The following is a 13392-nucleotide window of genomic DNA, read 5'->3' on the forward strand; positions in this document are numbered from 1 at the left end:
CGCACGCTTCTTCGCTGCCTGCGCTTGTTTTCTGCATGCTCTCGGCGACGAGACTCGAGGTGCTCAGCGCCCTCCCGGATGCTCCTCCTCCACTTAGGGCGGTATTTGGCCTGGGACTCCCAGGTGTCGGTGGGGATGTTGCACTTTATCAAGGAGGCTTTGAGGGTGTCCTTGAAATGTTTCCTCTGCCCACCCGGGGCTCATTTGCCGTGTAGGAGTTCCGAGTAGAGCGCTTGCTTTGGGAGTCTTGTGTCAGGCAATAGAACAATGTGGCCCGCCCAACAGAGCTGGTCGAGTGTGGTCAGTGCTTCGATGCTGGGGATGTGGGCCTGGTCGAGAACACTGACGTTGGTGCGTCTGTCCTCCCAGGGGATTTGCAGGATCTTGTGGAGACAAGGGAGTCAAGGGTTACGGGGAACAGGAAAGAGGGGTTGAGGCCAAGGCAAAATCAGCCATGATCTTATTGAATTGTGGAGCAAGCTCGAGGGGCCAGATGGCCTACTCCCGCTCCTGTTTCTTATGTTTTCATGTTCTTATGTCCCTGCCACCATTACCACCTGCTCCTTCACTCTCATGCTGGGGGGGTGTCACCATATCAATACCCCTCCACTTCACTCTCTAACCCAGTCAGGGTTTCAATCTCTATGCTGGTGCTCGAGAGCAACGCAGGGCATGAAGGTATCTCCTCAAAAACATTCTTCCCTTCTGAGATGTATTTCGCATTTAAAGAAGAGAAAAATAAGATGAAAGAAAGACTTGCATTTGTACAGTCACTGTTGCAATGTAGGAAACGCAGCAGCCAATTTTCACACAGCAAGGGTAACACAAACAGCAATTTGATCATGACCAAATCATCTGTTTTTGTGATGGATAAATATTGGCCAGAGCACCAGAGAAAACTAGCCTGGTCTTTTTCAAAATAGTGCCATGGGATCTTGTCTATAGCATTTAATGTAGTAAAACATCGCGAGGTGCTTCACAGACGCGTTATCAGCCATAATTTGACACCGAGCCACATAATGAGGTGTGCGGCCAAAAGCTTGGTCAAACAGGTCGGTTTTAAGGAGCCTCGAAGGAGGAGAGAGAGGTGGAGAGGCGCTGAGACTTTCGGTAGGGTATTCCCCAGCTTCGGGCCTTGGCAGCTGAAGGCACGGCTGCCAGTGGTGGAGGGGAGGGAAATTGGGGAGGTGCAAGAGTGGACTGTGGCTGCGGGGGAGGACCAAGAGGAATGAGACGAGAGGTAGGGATGGCTCTGCAAGGCTGGACAGCGGCGGATGACATTGCTTCACAAAGCAGCTCGATGAAAGGTTCAAATAATGCTCAGCGACTTAATTCACACAAGTCCCGTGACCCAGGCATTAGGCCCCGACTGGTATCGGCTGCGAGCTTAACGTCTGTTTCAAGCGGGAGCTCTGGATGACTGAGGACACCTAACCAATATGCCGTGTGGCACAAATCCAGCGTGGAATGAGCGTATCAATGTTACACGCCATCTTGGATTCTCCGGCGGCAATTGCTCGGCCGAGAAAGGAATGCTGTGCCATCGAATTTTTGGGCTAGTGTATTGGGAATCTAATCAACAACAACAACAACAACATGTATTTTTTAGCGCCTTTAACATCGTAAAACGTCCCAAGGTGCTTCACAGGAGTATTATGAGATAACATTTTGACACCGAGTCGCATTAGTAGAAATTAGCGCAGGTGACCAAAGATTTGGTCAAAGTAGTTAATTATATTTATGATATTTCAACCTGACAGAGGTAGGTTTTAAGGCATGTCTTGAAGGAGGAAAGAGAGGCAGAGAGGTAGAGAAGTTTAGGGAGCGAGTTTTGTGGCTTGGGGCCCAGGCAACAGAAGGCATGGCTAGCAATGGTTGAGCGATGATAATCAGGAATGCTCAAGAGGGCAGAATTAGAGGAGCGCAGACATCTCGCAGGGGCGGGGGGGGGGGGGGGGCAGGGGTGGGGGTTGTGGGGCTGGAGGAGATTACAGAGATAGGGAGTGGTGAGGCCATGGAGGGATTTTAAAATGAGAATTTTGAAATCGAGGCGTTGCTTAACCGGAAGCCAATGTAGGTCAGCGAGCACAGGAGTGATGGGTGAGCGGGACTTGGTGCGAGTTAGGACACGGGCAACCGAGTTTTGGATCATCTCTAGTTTATGTAAGGTAGAATGAGGGGAGACCAGCCAGGAGTGCATTGCAATAGTCAAATCTAGAGGTAACAAAGGCAGGGATGAGGGCTTCAGCAGTGGATGAGCTGAAGCAAGGGCGAAAATGAGCAATGTTAAGGAGGTGGAAATAGACTGTCTTAGTTATATTGTAGCCATGAGGGTTAACACACACACACACACTCACACATGTCGAAGTTATTGGATAGTGATTGGGTACAGGAACCCTGGCTGATTTTCTCGAGCTCCCTAGTGCCGGGACCAAATCTAGTGCCACAGCCTGACGTGTTGATCTTAACTGGGCACAGACTACTGACGGAACTTGCCATCTTTTGCTGTGTTCGGCACAATTCCACACTGCCCGCTGCCTTTACCTCCCAGGCCATCAACAAATCAGAAATGCAACTCTGCAAGACGAGACATGAAAGTTTAAACATCAGGGAGGTTGACAGACACACTCACACACAAGCAGATCAAATAAAACTGATGCAAGTTGACAAATGATATTTACGGTGTTTAATTATATTTAAGATGATATTTCAACCTGTCAAAGGTTAATGCAGAATAAAGCTATTTATTGTTACACCGTGGCATGTTTGCACTTTAAAACAATCCCGCTGACCGATGAGTTTAATAACATTTCAACTCCCTAAAGTTACTGCACTATTATTAAAACGTTAGTCTGAGTCCCCAAAACCATGAGTTGGCAAAGTGAGCTTGACTCTGAGAGTGTTGCAGTTGATTCGATGATTCATGGCTATAGGAAGGCGTTTAATAGACAATGAATAAGTCAGTAGTTGGTCACTTAAAACGCACTTAAGAGGAAGATACAGCATATCTTGATTGATAGGCCAATGTACAGTTGATTACAGGGTGATCTGCTGGGATGTAAACTGCCAACGTAGGCACATATGATACAGGCATTCAGATAGATTTGCGTAGAGCGGGACACAAACTCTACATTATTGTGCCCATTTTACAGGCCTAAAATGGGCGCAGCAATAACCAATTTAGCAGCGAGAGGCCAGCAGAGAGCTGGACCAATTGTCGGGCTGCTGCAAAATTGGTCAGGGCCTATTTTAGCTGGCTAATAAGCGCAGGCTTCGTTTCAACAGGACTTGGGTTTATATAGCGCCTTTCACAACCACCAGACATCTCAAAGCACTTTACAGCCAATGATGTACTTTTGGAGTGTAGCGACTGTCATCATGCGGCAGCCAATTTGCACACAGCAAGCTCCCACACACAGCAATGTGATAATGACCAGATAATCTGTTTTTGTTGTATTGATTGAGGGATAGATATTGGCCAGGACACCAGGGACAACTCCCCTGCTCTTCTTTGAAATGGTGTCCTGGGATCTTTTACGTCCACGTGAGCAAGCAGACAGGTCCTCAGTTTAATTTCGCATCCGAAAGACCGTACTTCTGACAGTGCAGCACTCCCTCAGCACTGCACTGGGGTATCAGCACAGAGTTATGTGCTCAAACTCCTGCAGTGGGACTTGAACCCACAACTTTCTGACTTCAGAGGCGAGTGTGCTACCCACCTAGCCACAGCTGACACTTGATAGAATGTAGCACAGAGTGGGCCACAAAGTCAATGCCGCTGTGCCCATTTTATGGGCCTAAAATGGGCACAGAAACAATATATTGAGCAGTGCAGAGGCTCGTGTCCGATCTGCACCAATCTTTGGATCGCTATAAAATTGGCTGGGGCCTCTTTCCGACGGCTGAAAAGCACAGGCTTCAAACCAATATTGAAATAAGGCTTCAGCGCCCATTTCCGACACGGATTTCCAACTTCGCTGAGACCCGTCAGGGCCATGCAAGCTCTAACTAGTATTACCGGTTCTCGATCGGGACTTGAGGTCCTTAAAGGGACCCCTGGAGGCAAGCTCGAGAGAAGAATGAATCTGTGAGAAGTCTTGGCTTTCCGCGGACTCGGAAGAAGTAGGAGTTCTCCTCCGTGGTTCCGCAAAACAACCTCTGGCTGCTGTCAGCCCGCGATCCACCCTTCCCAAATCCCTCCACCCACCCCGAACTGCCTCGGCAACAGGCAATAGCAGCTAAGCTCCAACCCACGAGCTATGCAGGCCACCTGCATGCCCCTTGAACTAGAAAAGAGAAGGTTGAAGGATGAACTGATCAAGATCTGTAAAACTATGATGGGGTTTCATAGGGTAGACAGAAAGAAGATGTTTCCAATTGAGCGGGTGACCAGAACTAGAGGCCATAAATATAAGATAGCCACTAATAAATCCGATAGAAAATTGAGGAGAAACTTCTTTACCCAGAGTGTGGTTAGAATGTGGAGTGGTTGAGGTGAGTAGCATGGATTCATTTAAAGAAAGAAAGACTTAAATTATCCAGCGCCTTTTACAACCATCAGACGCCTGAAAGCGCTTTACAGTCAACTAAGAACTTTTGAAGTGTAGTCATTTGTTGAAATATGGGAAATACGGCAGTCACTTTACACACAGTCAACTCCCACAAACAGCAATGTGATAATGATCAGTTAATCTGTTTTTGTTATATGAACATAAGAACATAAGAAATAGGAGCAGGAGTCGGCCATACGGCCCCTCGAGCCTGCTCCTCCATTCAATAAGATCATGGCTGATCAGATCATGGACTCAGATCCACTTCCCCGCCCGCTCCCCATAAGCCCTTATCCCCTTATCATTAAGAAACTGTCTATTTCTGTCATCAATTTATTCAATGTCCCAGCTTCCACCGCTCTCTGAGGTAGTGAATTACACAGATTTGCAATCCTCTGAGAGAAGAAATTTCTCCTCATCTCTTTTTTAAATCAGCAGCCCCTTATTCTAAGATCGTGGCCTCTAGTTCTAGTCTCCCCTATCAGTGGAAACCTCCTCTCTGCATCCACCTTGTCAAGCCCCCTCATAATCTCATACGTTTCGATAAGATCACCTCTCATTCTTCTGAATTCCAATGAGTAGAGGCCCAACCCACTCAACCTTTCCTCAAAAGTCAACCCCCTCATCTCAGGAATCAACCTATTGAACCTTCTCTGAACTGCCTCCAAAGCAAGTATAGCCTTTCGTAAATATGGAAACCAAAACTGCACAGAGTATTCCAGGTGTGGCCTCACCAATACATAGAAACATAGAAAATAGGTGCAGGAGTAGGCCATTCGGCCCTTCGAGCCTGCACCGCCATTCAATAAGATCATGGCTGATCATTCCCTCAGTACCCCATTCCTGCTTTCTCTCCATACCCCTTTAGCGGTAAGGGCCATATCTAACTCCCTCTTGAATATATCCAATGAATTGGCATCATCAACTCTCTGCGGCAGGGAATTCCACAGGTTAACAACTCTCTGAGTGAAGAAGCTTCTCCTCATCTCAGTCCTAAATGGCCTACCCCCTATCCCAAGACTGTGTCCCCTGGTTCTGGACTTCACCCAACATCGGGAACATTCTTCCCGCATCTAACTTTTCCAGTCCCTGAGACAAGTTAGCCATTCGGCACATTGCATTTGCTAGAACAATCCAAAACGAATCCCATGCTTGGGTTCTCTCCATAGCTGCACCAGAATGTTACCAGGGCACCAACAGTTAAATTATGAGGAGAGATTACATAAACTAGGCTTCTTTTCCCTGGAATATAGAAGGTGACTTGATTGAGATTTTTAGGATTTGAGAGGAATTGTTACGGTAGATAAAAAACCTTTTCTGCTGGTGGGGAAGCCTAGGACAAGGGAACATAACCTTAAAACCAGAGTCAGGTCAGCCAGAAGAGGTTAGGAAATACTCCGTCACACAAAGGGTGCCAGAAGTGTGGAACTCTCTCACACAAAAAGCAGTAGATGTCAGCTCAAATAATAATTATAAATCTGAGATCAATAGATTTTTGCTCGACAAAGGTATTAAGGGATATGGAGCCACAGTGGATGGAGCTGGAAAGTATCAGGCCGGGGGAGGTGTCTTCACCTCGGAAACAGAAGGCTCTCAGTGGTCCCATTTATAAGGGGCTGCATTTAAAAAAAAAAAAATTGGGTTTCTCTTCAGGAACTCAGAACACGATAACAGCCTTGAACCCCCAGATGTGCCCCACATTCAAAGGTATTGGCAAGATATGTCTCACTAGGTGTATCTCTGGTTACCCAATGCCAGGTCCCTTAACATAGGGAGTCCATGCCCCCAGCCGTGACCCTGTTTAATCCTTGTTTAGGTCTCCAAAAGACTATTGTGGAATCCAGCCATAAGGCCGAGACTCAGCATATCTGGTTCCTGGCCTCATTTGTGGCCTTTCTCACAACCTTCCCTACATCAGTGAAAACAGTCTGAGCATCTCAAGCCTCGCCTCACCAGAATCATCCAAAAACACTCTCCACAATTATCACCACAATAATACAATTTATAACATGCATCGATTAATAAAAATACATTTTGTACTATGATTCACAAACTAATAAAGTTTGTCTCCTGCAGTATATCAATCGTATATTTATTCACATTTATCGGCGTGCAGTTTCATAATGCCTTTCATGTGAAGCTGCAGAAGTTTGTAGAATTCATTCGGCTTTGAGTGAATTTTACCTGGCATCATATTGTCATAGTAATGATGGTGGAACTGGTTTCCATGCACATCTTTAGAGAAGGGCCAGAATCCATACACCCATTCTTCCTCACACAGCTCCATTGCTGCGTTTAAGATAATGAAACTGCTAGAAAGATGTTTCTCTTTAACACCTTTACCTTTCCAGAATGGACTGACAGTTTTCCTGTATGATGGATTTAAAAATATTGCCTTCTGTTTCATTCCAAAATCTTGCAGAGTGTAAGAAACTTTAAATGAAGGTGGCGTGTTCATTGAATAAGAAAATGCAGGCAGCAGAATAAATGCATCTTTATAGGCAGATATAGAGTCCACAAAGGGTTTTCTCCTTAAATTCAGACTTTGGTACCTCCTTTTAATGATACTTGGATTGGCTGTCACAATATCTGTTTTCGTTCCCACATCATCCATATAATCCATGATAGGGGGAAGATTACACCTGAATACAAAGTCAGCTTGATTTATTTCCATTCCACAGCTGCTGTTAGTTAGAACTCCTCCATTTCCAACAACAGAGCAACGTTTAAATACATGGTCTTTGAAAGGGTCTATCTTAGGAATCAGTTTAAGAATATCTTCTGTAATCCTCATTATTTTTTAGGTTCTGCATCAAAGCTCAGATTTGTTCCCAGTGGCGTATTAACTTGTGTAACAACAACATTTTGAGTTGCATTCCAACATTTCTCCAACTCTGACCTTAAAATTGTGTGTTCTTCAGGATTCTTTTTCCACTCGCATTTCTGAATTTCCTTGACTCGTTTAATAAAATCATCTTCAGAAAACCTCTTGGGTTTAAGAGTAAGTACTTTGCTCAGCTCCGCACATTCTGGTGAATTAAGCTCCAGCTGACTCTTCCATTTCTTCTTCTCGATGCTGAAATAATTTGGCTTAACTCTACTTATCCAGAAGATGAAACAGACACAAAATAATAAAACGAGTGTTCCAAGGAAGTACAATGTTTTCAATTTTATGTTGGTTCTTCAAAAATACCCTGTATAACTGTAGCAAGATATCCCTGCTTTTATACTCCATCCACTTTGCAATAAAGGCCAAGATTCCATTGGCCTTCCTGACCACTTGCTGTACCTGCATACTATCCTTTTGTATTTCATACACAAGTACCCCCAGGTCCCGCTGTACTGCAGCACTTTGCAATCTTTTTTCATTTAAATAATAACTTACTCTTTGACTTTTTCTGCCAAAGTGCATGACTGACCTCACACTTTTCAACATTATACTCCATCTGCCACATTTTTGCCCACTCACTTAGCCTGTCTTTGTCCTTTTGCAGGTTTTTTGTGTCCTCCTCACACATTGCTTTTCCTCCCATCTTTGTATCATCCGCAAAATAGACTACGTTACACTCAGTCCCTTCTTCCCAGTCGTTAATATAGATTGTAAATAGTTGGGGTCCCAGCACTGATCCCTGCGGCATTTACTGGTTGCCAACCAGAGAATGAACCATTTATCCCAACTCTCTGTTTTCTGTTAGTTAGCCAATCCTCTATCCATTTTAATATATTACTCCCAACCCCGTGAACTTTTATCTTGTGCAGTAACCTTTTATGTGGCACCTTGTCAAATTCCTTCTGGAAGTCCAAGTACACCACATCCACTGGTTCCCCTTTATTCACCCTGTTCGTTACATCCTCAAAGAATTCCAGCAAATTTGTCAAACATGACTTCCCCTTCATAAATCCATGCTGACTCTGCCTGACTGAATTTTGCTTTTCCAAATGTCCTGCTACTGCTTCTTTAATAAAGGACTCCAACATTTTCCCAACCACAGATGTTAGACTAACTGGTCTATAGTTTCCTGCTTTTTGTCTGCCTCCTTTTTTAAATAGGGACGTTACATTTGCAGTTTTCCAATCTGCTGGGACTTCCCAGAATCCAGGGAATTTTGGTAAATTACAATGCATCCACAATCCTTGCTGCTACTTCTCTTAAGACCCAAGGATGCAAGCCATCAGGTCCAGGGCATTCATCTGCCTTTAGTCCCGTTATCTTACTGAGTACCACCTCCTTAGTGATTATGATTGCATTAAGTTCCTCCCCCACTATAGCCCCTTTATTATCCACTACTGGAATAGTGTTAGTGTCCTCTACTGTAAAGACTGATACAAAATATTTGTTCAGAGTTTCTGCCATCTCCATGTTCCCCATTATGTTGATTGAGGGATAAATATTGGCCAGTTCTCCAGGGATAACTCCCCTGCTCTTCTTCGAAATGATGCTGTGGGATCATGTACATCCACCTGAGAGGGCAGACGGGGCCTCGGTTTAACGTTTCATCCAGAAGATGGCACCTCCAACAGTGCAGCACTCGCTCCCTGCAGTGTCAGCCTAGATTTATGCACTCGGGCACAGAGACAGAGAGAGAGTGAGACAAAGATGGAAAGCGTGAAAGGAAAAGAAACCGAGATAGACAAAGAGGCTCCAAATCAGGAAGAAATAGAGACGAGCAAGAGCGAGAGAGCAGCTGCAGTGAGACAGAAGCAGAGGAGGAGGGAGGGGGAGGGGACAGACAATAAATGTAACAACCAGCTAAGCAGTTCAGGCGGCCGAGTGCTTGCCTCATGAGCAGATGGTTGTGTCGCTGGCTTTGACTCCTCAATGGCAGCCACTTAAGCCTTTCTGCTGCCACTTAGAGCCTGTTTCCCGATAGCTTCTCAGCCATCTGCTGGATCGACTTTTACATGAAGGCAGGTTGCTCCATCTCATGGGTGGGGGGGGCAGTTTGGGGAGAGTGTTTGGACTAATATTGTGCTACTGCAAACACACTTCCGTTGTGCTTCAATTTTTATTTATTCCAATTTGACATTGACGGAGGTGTTGAGGACATTTCTGCGCCAATTCAACAGCCGCACTTGTCTAAGCAGCAACTATAAAGTTGGGTAACATGTTTTAATGGGTTCATAAACTTGAATACTGATCAAATTAAGGTGACCTCATGGTTACGAGAGTGCTACATCTCCGAGGAGTTGTGAAGCCAACTCTCCATTAAAATGTCTCCCTTGGGATTCTCCCAAACAGCACAGTGAACAAGCCTTGAATGAGGCTCCTGGAAAACAACAATATGGGCGGTGAGGAGAAACCTGAGAGTGGCTGTCTCCAACCTTCCCATAGTGCCCGAGCATTCCGCCTTGCAGTGTATTTGCTTCATAGGTTCTCTGCTTAAGAATTCATAGCAACACATGGCTATTAAGATGTTAGTTTATTAACAAAGGTTGAACAATCAATCCACCCTTTACCAGCTCATCCACTAGGCTCATAACCACATGCCTCATCATGACTCCCTCGAACCCAACTGGCTGGGGTTTTATTGAGCCTTATGAACATCACATGACTGACTAAGTCAATCCCAACTCAACAGCTCTATAAACCTGTGAGCATCCTCACAGGTGCATACATTACACTGCTGATAGAAACAGGTGGACCACTTTCCATAACTTGGGAGCCTATTATCAGCAAGTGCAGACATCGACGACGAGGTCCAACGCCGCCTCTAGGCGCCAGCACAGCCTTCGGTCACCTGAGGAAGAGAGTATTCGAAGATCAGGCCCTCAAATCTGGCACCAAACTTATGGTCTACAGGGCTTTGGTGATACCCACCCTCCTCTATGGCTCAGAGATGTGGACCATATACAGTAGATACCTCAAATTGCTGGAGAAATACTACCAACAATGTCTCCACAAGATTCTGCAAATCCCTTGGGAGCATAAACGCACCAACGTCAATGTTCTTGACCAGGCCATCATCCCCAGCATCGAAGCACTGACCACATTTGACCAGCTCCATTGGGCGGGCCACATTGTTCGCATGCCTGACACAAGTGCTCTACTCGGAACTCTTACACGGCAAGCGAGCCCCAAGTGGGCAGAGGAAACGTTTCAAGGACATCTTCAAAGCCTCCTTGATGAATTGCAACATCCCCACTGACACCTGGGAGTCTCTGGTCAAAGACCATCCTAATTGGAGGAAGTGTATCCGGGAGGGCGCTGAGCACCTCGAGTCTCATCGCTGAGAGCATGCAGAAAACATAGAAACATAGAAACATAGAAAATAGGTGCAGGATTAGGCCATTCGGCCCTTCGAGCCTGCACCGCCATTCAATGAGTTCATGGCTGAACATGCAACTTCAGTACACCATTCCTGCTTTCTCGCCATACCCCTTGATCTCCCTAGTAGTAAGGACTACATCTAACTCCTTTTTGAACATGCGCAGACAGTGGAAGGATCGTGCGGCAAACCAGACTCCCACCCACCCTTTCCTTCAACCACTGTCTGTCCCACCTGCGACAGAGACTGTAATTCCCGTATTGGATTGTACAGTCACCTGAGAACTCACTTTTAGAGTGGAAGCAAGTCTTCCTCGATTTCGAGGGACTGCCTATGATGATGATGATAGATCAACGAGGGAGCAGCCGGGGATGGAGCAGGTCCAAGGGAGATCTTTTGTCCCCCATTATTATCACGTTCATTCTCAGGATGTGGGCTGTCGCTGGCAGGACCGGCATTCATTGTCCATGCTTACTTACCCCAGACATTGTCGGCATCCATACTGAGTGGCTTATCAGCAGTTAAGAGTCCACCATGTTGGTGCAGGACAGGCCGGGTGAGGTGAACAGGTTTCCAGCCCTAAAGGGCATTAGTGAAACCAGTTGGGTTTTTAACAGCAATCCGACAGCCTCATAGTCACTTTGTCTTTGCAAATGCCTGTGGATTGCACTTTATTATTGAAAATCTGCAGGCAATGCAGATCCTTATCTGGTGCGGTAGCCTAGTGGTTATGTTACTGGATTACTAATCTAGAGACCTGCACTAAATATTTGGAAAGATGAGCTCAAATCCCACCATGGTTAATTTAAATAAGTTGGCAATTAAAAAGCCAGTGTCAATAATGGTGACCATAAAACTGATGAACTGTTATAAAATCTGGTTCACTTTTGAGAAGGAATTTTGCCGTCCTTACCCGCTCTGGCCCACATGTGACTCCAGATCCACACCAATGTGGTTGATTCTTAACTGCCCTCTGAAATGGCCCAGACAGACATTCAGTGTATCAAAGGGCAATAAATGCTGGCATTGCCAGTGACCTCCGCAGCCCGTGAATGAATAAAATCAAACTGCCATCGTGCCCGATGGGAATGTTCACCGCTGACTTGGCAAAAACTTCCAGGATCAGGGGCAAGTTCCCTAAATTGACTGCGGGTGGCAAGTGCCCGTCCCACCAAGGGTGCATCTAGAGCTCCCAGCACACCGGGAGGTCCACATTTCCCCCTCCCCTTCTGGGAACATGGGGTAGGTGCCACTGTCATCCTGGTTGTAATAGGGCCAACATCGAAAGCAGATCACCTCATCATTTATTTCATTGCTATTTGTGTAACCCTTGCTATGCGCAAATTGGTTGGCGTATTTCCCTACATTACAAAGAGCCGGTAAAAATTAAACAAGTATCAGCCGTGGTTTAGTGGGTAGCACTCACACCTTCTGAGTCTGAAAATTGTGGGGTAAATTATGGGATAAGAACATAAGAAATAGGAGCAGGAGTAGGCCACTTGACCCCTCGAACCTGCTCCGCCAGTCAATAAAATCATGGCTGATCTGATCATGGGCTCAGCTCCACTTCAGAAACTTGGGCACGTGATCCACGCTGGGGCCCCCAGTGGAGGACTGAGTGAGGTGCCATCTTTCGGGTGAGAATTTAAACCCTCTTGGGTGGATATAATAAAAAAATCTCTGCCACTATTTTGAAGTAAGAGCAGGGGAGTTTTCCAGAGATCCTGGCCAACTTGTATCCCTCAACCTCAATGTCTAAAACAGGCTATCTTATTCAATTATTGTATTGCTATTTGTGGGATCTTGCAGTGCGCAAATTGTCTGCCGCGTGTCCCTACATTACAACTGGGACTCCACGATAAAAATACTTCATTGGATGTAAAGTGCTTTGAGATATGCTGAGACCGTGAAAGTTATATAAATGCTAATTTTAATTTTAACTTGCTGACATAAATCGTTCAAAATGTGTATAAAATCCAATAAGTAAAATGAACGCTATACTTACTTCAATAACCATGATAATGACATCAAAGTCTTCAATTTGCAACACCCCTCATTTTCTTTACATTTAATGTTTTGTTTCCAGTTACAATCGGTCTCTGCTGACGGTTATGATTTGTATGGGATAAGAACATAAGAAATAGAAGCAGCAGTAGGTGATTTGGCCCCTTGAGCCTGCTCCACCATTCAGATCATGGCTGATCTGGGCTCAGCTCCACATCCCCACCCATTCCCCATAAGCCTTTATTCCATTATCGCTCAAAAATCTGTCTATCTCCGCCTTATATATATTCAATGACCCAGCCTCCACAGCTATCTGGGGCAGAGAATTCCTTCGATTTACAACTCTCTGAGAGAAGAAATTCCTCCTCCTCTCAGTTTAAAATGGGTGACCACTTATTCTGAAGCTTTGCTTCCTAGTTCTAGATTCCCCCATGAGTGGAAACATCCTCTCTGCATCTACCCTGTCAAGCCGCCTCATTATCTTATATGTTTCAAATAAGATCACCTCTCATTCTTCTGAAATCCAATGAGTATAGGCCCAACCTACTTAACCTATCTTCATACATCAACCA

At 45.4% G+C, this 13392-nt stretch overlaps 1 pseudogene; it reads right to left on the minus strand.

The window, feature by feature from the left end:
- Positions 1–6642: 6642 nt before the first annotated feature.
- LOC139274667 (alpha-2,8-sialyltransferase 8F-like) lies at positions 6643–12833 on the minus strand (annotated as a pseudogene).
- Positions 12834–13392: the final 559 nt, after the last annotated feature.

This window comes from Pristiophorus japonicus, chromosome 10, assembly GCF_044704955.1.
Source record: "Pristiophorus japonicus isolate sPriJap1 chromosome 10, sPriJap1.hap1, whole genome shotgun sequence".
Lineage (NCBI taxonomy): Eukaryota > Metazoa > Chordata > Chondrichthyes > Pristiophoridae > Pristiophorus > Pristiophorus japonicus.